Source organism: Triticum dicoccoides, chromosome 2B (genome assembly GCF_002162155.2).
Source record: "Triticum dicoccoides isolate Atlit2015 ecotype Zavitan chromosome 2B, WEW_v2.0, whole genome shotgun sequence".
In the NCBI taxonomy this organism is placed as follows: domain Eukaryota; kingdom Viridiplantae; phylum Streptophyta; class Magnoliopsida; order Poales; family Poaceae; genus Triticum; species Triticum dicoccoides.
The window spans coordinates 442,995,242-443,005,008 of record NC_041383.1 but is presented as its reverse complement, the minus strand read 5'-3'; the positions used below and the strand labels follow the sequence as shown (position 1 = coordinate 443,005,008).

The following is a 9,767-nucleotide window of genomic DNA, read 5'->3' as shown; positions in this document are numbered from 1 at the left end:
CAACAATCACATCGAATGCCTAGATCTTCATCTACTATCTACTACCACTATAAAAGAAAGAGAGATGGCAGATTCAAACAATCTAACCCATCCATATACAAGATCTAATGGTCTCTAATCCTCAGGTGTTTAACACTGCAAACCACACAGTATTAAGCCACCAATCTATTGATCGCTAACCTTGACGGCCGTTCGAAAAAGAAAAAAACTGCCAACAACACCCGCACGACCTCTCACCCACAAGCCCGCACGCCCTCTCGCCCACTCCCCTCCTCCTCCCATCCGACGCCACAGCATGGGCGGGCCGCCCGTTCGATGATCCTCCCGCAGCCTCCCGCGCGGTTTGCTGCCCCGCCGCCCAAGGTCCTCCCGCAGCCTCCGCCGCTGATCCTCCCATGCGGTTCACCGCCCTGCCGCCGCCTGGTCCTCCCGCAGCCGCCACCTCTACTGCCGCTCCATGGATGGGAGTTAATCGGGGGAGAAGGAAATCCAAGTCCCCGCGTATGAGCCCCCGCCACCCACCACAATGGCTCGACCGCCCAGCGGCGCGCTGCCCCGCGGCGCCCGACCAGTTCGGCTCTCGCGGCTGGTGGACGCGCCCTTGCTGTTGCCGACGTGCAATGCCAGCTCGCTGTGCTGCACTGGCCCTCCCAAGCATCTTCTGTCAATGGTATAACTCATGTTCCCGTCTATTTTCTCTTTGAATTTTATTTTGTGACGGTCAGGACTTGCAAAGCCAAGAACATGTTGATTGACATGCCAATTGGAGATGATTTGAGGACTTCTTACGTGTTTGGTAGAAGGACATGAGAGGCCAAGGATTTTCCATTGGGACATTAGGACATGCTCCTCCATCTCCTCCGCTGGACGACATCCAACATCGCTAGGTAAATTCCAGTTTTTGCAAATTCTAGTTCTTGATTTTTAAAACTGGATGGCACCCAACCCCTCTATTGTTCTATTTCTACTTAAATCTGATTTGGTTGTTCAGTTCACGCACTTACAAGATGATGAAAAAATGGAAATGAAGAAGAAGAAAAGAATAATAGCAATATTATCATATGCGAGGTTCACTTTTAAACTTGGTTCCTAACCAATATTCTCTTCATAATTCTGCCGAGAGATTCACACAGTCATTCATATTACGAATATACTCCCTCCATTCCAAAATGGATGACCCAACTTTATACTAACTTTTTACTAAAGTTAGTACAAAATTGAGTCATCTATTTTAGAACGGAGGGAGTAGTTCATAACCAGTATTCTCTTTTATCTAATTATATCAACAGAAAGGAGTAATCTTAACTGAATTGATTCTATGTTAACAATCTAACAGACATCTTGGATGTGTGAATGCTTTCTTCAGTCTGATAAGGAACCAATAACTCATGGTATACTAGGATTTTCTCCATACTTTAGCACTTCCGCACTGAGAATAAAGCAAGTACTTTCACAACAAAGGTTGTTACCTCCAGGGTTTTTTGCCACCTATAATCCTTTCAGCATTAGGGACTGCCCAATTGGTTCTGGACAATACAACAAAAGAAATGTGCAAGAGAGCTTTATGCCCACAAATAATATTTCAGGCTGCTCCTTTTTAATGACAGAGATTCACACTGCCATTCACAGAATGAATATAGTTCCTAAGAAGTATGCTCTTTTATCTAATTATATGTACATCAATTAATAAGCATTGTCTGAATAGACGAATGCTAGCCACAACCTTGCAAGGACACCACCGTGCCTTGGCAACACACTTTCAGGCTTGCCTCTCACTCCCTACGCAACCACTCTCCAGTGGATGTTATTATTGTGGTTACTCCATGGAGTAGACTGCTAGAACCTTCTTGTTGTTATTACTCCATGTAATAATATGACCTTTGCATTGAACCATTTCTCCTAAAAACACCACACCGTCCTTTTGTTGTGTAGTCTCATTTGGTTTCTTTGTGCAACATTGCCTATTCAAGCATTGGCAAGTGCAATCAATGAGGAAAATTTAGCTGATCTGAAGGACCATTTTGATACAATTGATGATAAAAGTGGACCAATTACTGTATTGAAGAAACGCAACATGTAAGATTTAGAGTACTTTCACATGATAATGTTTTGCGCCAGTACTAGATGGCCCTGATGATCTTTGTATGTTTCGGTGGGCCCTTGTGAAGGATCTTCACACTAAAGGCTCCTCATGTTCTCAAGATTATTCAAGCAGTAAGCTGTGAGATGGATTTCTTTTTGTTTCCCTTTTGTTTCATAGAAAGCAACTGACTCTATGCTATATGGTTTCCCTTTTGTTGTTGAGCAAGCAACTAACTGTATCTCTCAAGCAATTTACTCATACGTTTGATTGGAAAGAGACAACAACCATTTGTTCTGCGACACTACTATCTGACAGGTACTCAGTATTATACTAATCGTCAATGCGATAGAAGTGTTCATCCATGAATAATGAGACCGAAGCCCATTTTAGGTTATGAGACTTTGTCCCGATTCCAGAGATGTACTAAATTCCGTAGTTTGTTGTATGACACTACTATCTGAGAAGCAGATTTTTTTGACACTTACTTAAGTGTATTGGATTTGGTAAACTAATTAGCCCTATTTGTCAGTTTGTGGTGTGCGATTCTAATGTGCGCTTTTGCTGTTGTTGTCATTATCCTCAAGAGATCATTCAAATTTTGGATTCATGGATTGCTAGAATAGATGATTTGTGAATCCAATGTGTTCTTTTGCTGTTGTTGTTAGGTTGTTGATTCATCTAGGGTGTACCGAGTATACATATCGTGTTTATCTCGCCTGCCTTCTTAGGAAAATCCTATACTCAAGGTAAGCTATTCTTTATTTACATTTAATTTGTTTCTTCCTGCTACTTGTACAATTTGCTACATAAATCTTTTGACTACTTTCCTGAATTTTAGATCCTATTTGCACCGTTACCTGCATTTTGTATTCAAAACCATCTGCTAATTAAGTGTAGAAAAAGTACTTGCGAGTTCTGTTTGTTGACTGTGTCGTGGTAGCTTCAGGCATTTAGTTGTACACTGCCAAAGTAGGCAAAGAAATGTAGGTCCGATTAAGTGATCAGAATGCATGAATGAGCTACATACTGTTATTCAGGGATGCAGTCTGACAGTAGTAACTTCATTTGCTTAGATGCTCACGGTATTGCAGAGAATGGCTCATTTTTCAGCCCAATTGTGACACATATCATACCAGGCCAAAGTACTTTCCTTTTAGATTTATTATTCCACAGATCCATAATGCCCATCATCAGTAAGTTAATCAAGATAAGTTTACATGCATGTACTGAACAAACAAAACTCTGAGAGCAACCAATTCTGTGAAACTTGTTGCCTCTCTTTTCTGTGTCGTCTAAATGTATCTTGTATATCTGATCACCGAGTTTTTTTCCCTATACTAGGTATCATCCAAAGGGGTGACATACTTTCTCGCAGGGGCGGAGGCAGAGGGTGGACAGGGTGGTCCGCGGCCCACCCTGGAATTTCAGACTAGGCTATATACACCTAGGCAGCATGTTGAGATGACCAAAGAAAAATAAGCCCAATTACATATTTGACCCTCGTACACAGCACACACACCACATGGTTCTTTCTGGTTGGTTCGCATCCCCGTCTCCCCGACACCCACCCGCTCAGCCGTCCCATCCCCGCTGCCTCGTCTTTTGTCGCTGGTCGCTGGTCGTCGCCCAGGAGGCATCCTGCTCTCGCCTCCTTTCCGCCCGCGCCAACCGCGCCCCCTGCGAACTGTGGCGGCCCTGCCCTGCGCAGCTTCGCCGGTACCCCCGGCCGCCTGGCACACCTACAAAGACGACGGCAGCCGCCAAGTCACCAGTCCGGTGGCGTTAAATTAGCAACCTGTGTTCCAGCCCCAGTTAACCCGATTTGAGGTATCGGGATACCCAATTTCCATTCCCGATTTTTGATTTAGGTTTTTTTGCTATGATATGCTATCCAGTACATGAACCGAACACATACATAATTTTGCACATCATTTATGCCCAAATTATCCTTAATGATTGAGAATAAATTCTTATTGCAGAATTCTTGCAAAACTGAGAATTTAAGTATTTGGAAGACCATATTGATATATTTATATGTGGTCTTGGTAATTATTTTGAACGTTCACATGTCATATTTGTTGTCAAATTTATTTTTTTAGGACCACCCTGATTTCAAATCCTAGATCCGCCACTACTTTCTCGGATTCCTCAAGCAACAGATGTAGTGTTGTCAGTCTCTGAAGATGTGAATCCGTCTGCTCCTAGGCAACAACAGAGGGATGATTGGGATATACTAAAAGCCACAGTATATTGAGGCTTAGTGGAGTCAGTCACCAGCCTCTCCGTTGTTTGAACAACAGCATCAAGCGGCGCCAAAACATGTCAGTTACTTCCATCTTGGGCATAGCCAACCTTATTGGTGGACCGACTCTCATTTTTCAGAATGTAACAAACTTCTCTCCTGTGTGAATTTTCAAATTATTTTACTGAACATTATGAAAAACTCAAACCCAAAACTACAAAAACTAACATATCATTTTCTTGTGGATACCAGATTGCTGATCATAGAGACATCCGAGACATGAACGAGGGAAAAATGAGAACGTCGGCCACTATTGGCTCAAGCTCAGGAGGTGGTCGAAAGCCCGGCTCCACATGGTCCTAGCACTACTGTCACACATGGTCTTTGGGTCACTTCCACCAGTGCTCTGTGGGTTGTCGTTCCGTGAGAGCAATGACGGGGAGAACAAGATGATGAATGTCGCCGATGCTTCGCTCGCCTGCATCGCGCTGCTTGCGCTCGGGACGTGCATGTCCACAGAAGAGCCATGCCATACTTCAAGACTCTAATTTACTACCTGACCATCGCCGTGAGCTTGTCCCGGATATTGTACGTTGCCGGTGTGCTGATCACAAGGCTTCTCAAACACTTTGGCACCATCGATTTAGGTGGTGGATTGGCTCCTCATGCTTCTCTAGGCTTGTTGTTCTCTCATTTAGGTCGTGCACAACGTCTGCCTAGGCCTCAATCTGATGGCTTAAGTTCCTCGGAGCACTGATGGTATACAAAGAGAAGACATGTGTGAGTTCAAGAGAAAGTGCATGAAGAAACATCTGAATCTCTTTGAGTTGCTACCTACTGTTTTGTTGAAATTCTGGTGTACATACTATCATTTATGTCAAAATGTGTGATCTTGGTCAGTCGAGTTCATCTGTATCATGGAATATTACTATTAGTTACTCCCTCCGTTCCAAAATAGATGACCCAACTTTGTACTAAAGTTAGTATAAAGTTAGGTCATCTATTTTGGAACAGAGGGAGTATTCTAGAGCAGGAAAAATAACAATTCCAGTCTTCCCTTCCTTTTTTCTGAGGAAAAAGATGCCATTCTTTGGAATATTTTGCGAAGAAATCAGCCTGTTTGCTTCCTATCACATTATGATCAATAGCTAATGTTGTGTTTTGTTTTAAAAACACATTAATTTGTAGACACCTGAAGTTTCTGTATTCTGTGATATAACATTTTGCATCAAATACTTACATTTTCCACTTTTACTTTTTTCTCATCCGAAGAAAAGTAAGTCCTGAAACTCTTGGCGAAGTTTCCCAACCTGACGCTAAAAAATATGGGAGGAAACTGGTGCCTAAATCTAATTGCTCCTGAGCATCTTTTAATAAAAAAATTCACCTTGGATTAGACAAAATCCTTTTGCATCCTAAACAACTATTCGCTTCCCCATCGACTCAGCTCACAAAGCGATAAAAAGAAGACCAACATAGCTTGCCTGGCATAGCTTCGTCAGGGTTTGATCAAGAGAACCAGGATAGTTTTTTTCTAATATCTCTCAAACATAGTCGGTCTACTCATGGTTGATACAAAGTGATAACAAATATGTTCATTGCATTTTATTACATTTTTGTTTATTTTACTGATATGTTTTTGAAGGGGAGCCTTGGCGCAGTGGTAAAGCTGCTGCCTTGTGACCATGAGGTCACGGGTTCAAGTCCTGGAAACAGCCTCTTACAGAAATGTAGGGAAAGGCTGCGTACAATAGACCCAAAGTGGTCGGACCCTTCCCCAGACCTTGCGCAAGCGGGAGCTACATGCACTGGGGCTGCCCCCCTACTGATATGTTTTTATTCTAGGGTGACCTTCGATTTTTTCACATAATTATTATAGTTTTAAATAGTGGGCTACGCCAAATAGCGATGGTCTTCAAAATTAGCCACACCATGGCTATAATCGACTATTTCATAACTTTACTTGATATATGTGCATGAATGTCATCCTGCTCAAACCGCTATAGCGGGGCTATATCGATGGTATAGCCGGCTATCTAAAACTTTGATTACCTAAAAAAATCGAAAACTTTGATAATAATATGTGTTGCACGTGCAAGCTTACTATTCTCTCAAAAGTTACTTTGAACTCCTACCAAGGGACCTTACCGGAGATTATATTCGCCAGGTTCTTTGTTGCGAAAGCAAGGGTGCTGAAGGTAATGAAGGTTGAACATGCATTTATGTAGAACATATGAATGGTTTGTTGATCAGAGCCGACAGCTACTGCAGAATGGAAGAGGCTCCAACAAGCTAAACTTTCGTATTGGATCTGCATATGACAGAGTAATTGGAAGTCATTGTGTCAACCCTATACATGACTTGTCAGCGGCTGATCCCTTTGCAGAAATGACGAGGTTTCGAAACCGGCCTTGGTATTATTAGTTTGAACCTCTCTTATATCCATGTTCAGCTCATCAGCACGGGTGTTTGCAGCTGAATGAGCTGAATTTCATTTCTAATATCAGTTTGAACCTTGTAATATTCGAATTTGAGCCATGTAACTCTGAAATTTTAACTTTGTAATATTTCGGGCTTTTGTGGTACAATCGTTGAAATGTCATCTTATGAGACTCGTATATTGGTAGTACTATTTTGACCTTAATATGCAATAGACTTAGATTTTATTAACCATTCACGACCAGGGATCCAGCAGGAAGCAGAGCAATGGCAAACATCATCGCAACAAGATGTAGATGATTAGATGCTTGTTTCTCCTAGTTTAGTATGCATGTAATTGCTTACTTTGGTGTGTGGAAATGTTATGTGTGTAGTTACTTATGTAATTGTATGCTTAATTTTGTTATGCAATGTTGTTCTTATAAGTATATATGTTGATGTTTTGTAGACAGAGCATATCACAACGCACACGAACCACACTACAGAACCCGTCAGTCATGAATTCATCAACCACAGACGGTTGTATACCAGCAAGCATTTGCCCACAACACACACGGCTTATTCCTTCACAAACAGCTAGGGTGGATCAACTATATGCCACGTATCGCACACGCGACTCTAATCGGATTCATGCTTGATGTTTCCGACATCGCTCGCACAGTTCGTCTTATTTTGCCACATATCACTTTGTCGGCCTTTGCTCGCGTCCCTCGGTGCGCACTGCTCGTGTACCTCCACGTACTCGGCTTGTGGACAGCTTTTCTTTGCATGTTCAACTGTTATATGCATATATATGGTTGCTCACTGTTGAGGAAACTGTGGAGCGCTCTGCTCGCGTCCCTGCGCGCACTCCGCCAGCTGTTAGGGCATGTGCACAATCACGTCGGGGCCCCATATGCATGCGGTTGCATCATGTGCGTCACCACGATGCAGTTACATGTAGAACGATGGAGTTACACACTGCAATTTAGAACTGCCATCCAGGGGTGCGGATATTCCAGGCCGTCTGGCTTTCCATTAATTCCCGCGGCCATTATAAACTTAGTCTCTTCAACCTCTCGATCTCGCCCCATAACACAACAAGCACACCCACGACGACACATACAGAGATGATATCTAGTGGCGCTCCAATGGAGTTTGGCGAGCATAAAGTGGAGACCCACGCGAGGGAGACGGATCTCTCGGTGGTGTACACCAAAGATCTGGCCATGGTGGACGAGTACATCAACACCGTGGAGCTGTTGCTTGCTCGAGACAAGTACATGGTGGTCGGCATCGACCTCCAGTACACCGACGGTCATCCCGACAAAGATCATAAGGTTGTCATCGCCCAGTTGTGTGTGCGCAATCATGTCCTCATCTTCCACTACTACATGGCCACAGAGCCTTGCGACTGTTTTGCCAGGTTTGTCAACAACACCGACTACAAGTTCGCTACGGTGGAAACCTACAGCGATGGAAAGACGCTCAAGGTTACGGGCTTGGCCTGCAAGAACCTTGTCGAAATCCGTGACCACTATAGGGTCCGGGGCAGCACGAAGAAGGACTCCCTAGTTAAACTCCCTTCGACCATCATTGACCCCTACTACGAAAGATGAAGCAGGATGCCAAGAGAACAAATCTCGTATCCTGGCACGGGGCCTGGACGCAGCAACTGGATGAACCTCACCTTAGGTTTGCAGCCAAGAGCATGCACCAATGCTACAAGATGCACAGGCGGATCGTTGACATGAGGAACTGTCTCGTTACCGAAATCGACGAGGCTGGATCGAGCCACAAGCAGAGCAGTAGCGGCAAGCGTCCCAAGAAGTAGATGGTGATCCGATGATCGTTTATCCTAGTTAATTATGCATGTAATATATAGTTGACTTTGGTGTGTGGAAATGTCATGTGTGTAGTAGCCACCTATGTAATAATGCATGTAATAGTTTACTTTGGTGTGTGCAAATATCATGTGTGTAATAGCCACCTATGTAATTGGACATTTAATTTGGTTATGCAACCATGTCCTTATAAGTGTGTGCGTGTGTGTGTGTGTGTGTATGTTGTTGTTCTATATGCGATCCCAATGCACAACACACACGTCTTATTAGCAACAATTGTCTGTGTTATTATCGGTCTTCGCATGCATTTCTGATTACAGACCTGTTTGCCGCGTATCACACATATCTTGTTAAATTGAACCGTTTCTTTTATCTTGCTTCAATGCAAATAGTTCATCCGAGTGAACTGTTTGCCCTCTATCGCACACACCTTGATCTGGCTGACCGTTTCTTTTGTTCTGCCTAATCACAAATAGTTCATCCGAGTGAACCGTATGCCGTATATCGCACAGACCTTCATCTGACTGCCTGTTTTTGTTCTTCTGCCTCATCACAAACAGTTCACTGAACTCAACTGTATGCCCCGCATCGCACACGCAACTAAATTATGAACCGTATTTGACGTATCCGCCATCGCAAATGTTTTGCATCTTTTTTGATGGTTTTTTACATCATCGTTTGCGATTGATGCATTGCACACAGTTTCGTCGAAGGGTCTCTAGTCGTAGTGTCGCGTTAGTGTCATCCTGCAGTAGCGAATACTCTCAAAGAATTAACATTGATGCACCTAGCCTTCTAGAAAGAAAAATAAAAATAAAAATGATAGGACTTTGCATACCTCTAGTGATCTTGAAATGGAAAAAACCCCTGATAATAATAATGATGTTTCTATTTCTCATGCTGAAACTTGGTCTGGTAGTGAACATTCATCTAGTGATAATGAAAAAGATAATGATGATGTTCATGAAGACACTCAACCAAACAATGTTAAACAACCAGATAATGATGTTGAGATAGAACCTGTTGTTGATCTTGATAACCCACAAACTAAAAATAAAAGATATAATAAAAGAGACTTTGTTGCTAGAAAACATGGAAGAGAAAGAGAACAATGGGTTCAAAAACCCATGTCCTTTCCACCCAAACGAACTAAGAAGAAAGACGATGAAGAATTTGAATG

The 9,767-nt window shown here is 42.9% G+C and overlaps 1 long non-coding RNA gene across 6 annotated transcripts; it reads left to right on the top strand.

Moving 5' to 3' along the window:
• Nucleotides 1–271: 271 nt before the first annotated feature.
• Nucleotides 272–5,419, top strand: LOC119364118. Of its 6 annotated transcripts, none has more exons than XR_005174678.1 (4): nucleotides 272–670; nucleotides 801–887; nucleotides 992–4,468; nucleotides 4,578–5,419. It is a non-coding gene; the product is annotated as an uncharacterized LOC119364118 (long non-coding RNA). The 6 variants fall into 6 exon arrangements; XR_005174681.1 differs by having other exon boundaries at nucleotides 801–2,076; nucleotides 2,169–4,468; XR_005174682.1 differs by having other exon boundaries at nucleotides 801–2,398; nucleotides 2,749–4,468.
• Nucleotides 5,420–9,767: the final 4,348 nt, after the last annotated feature.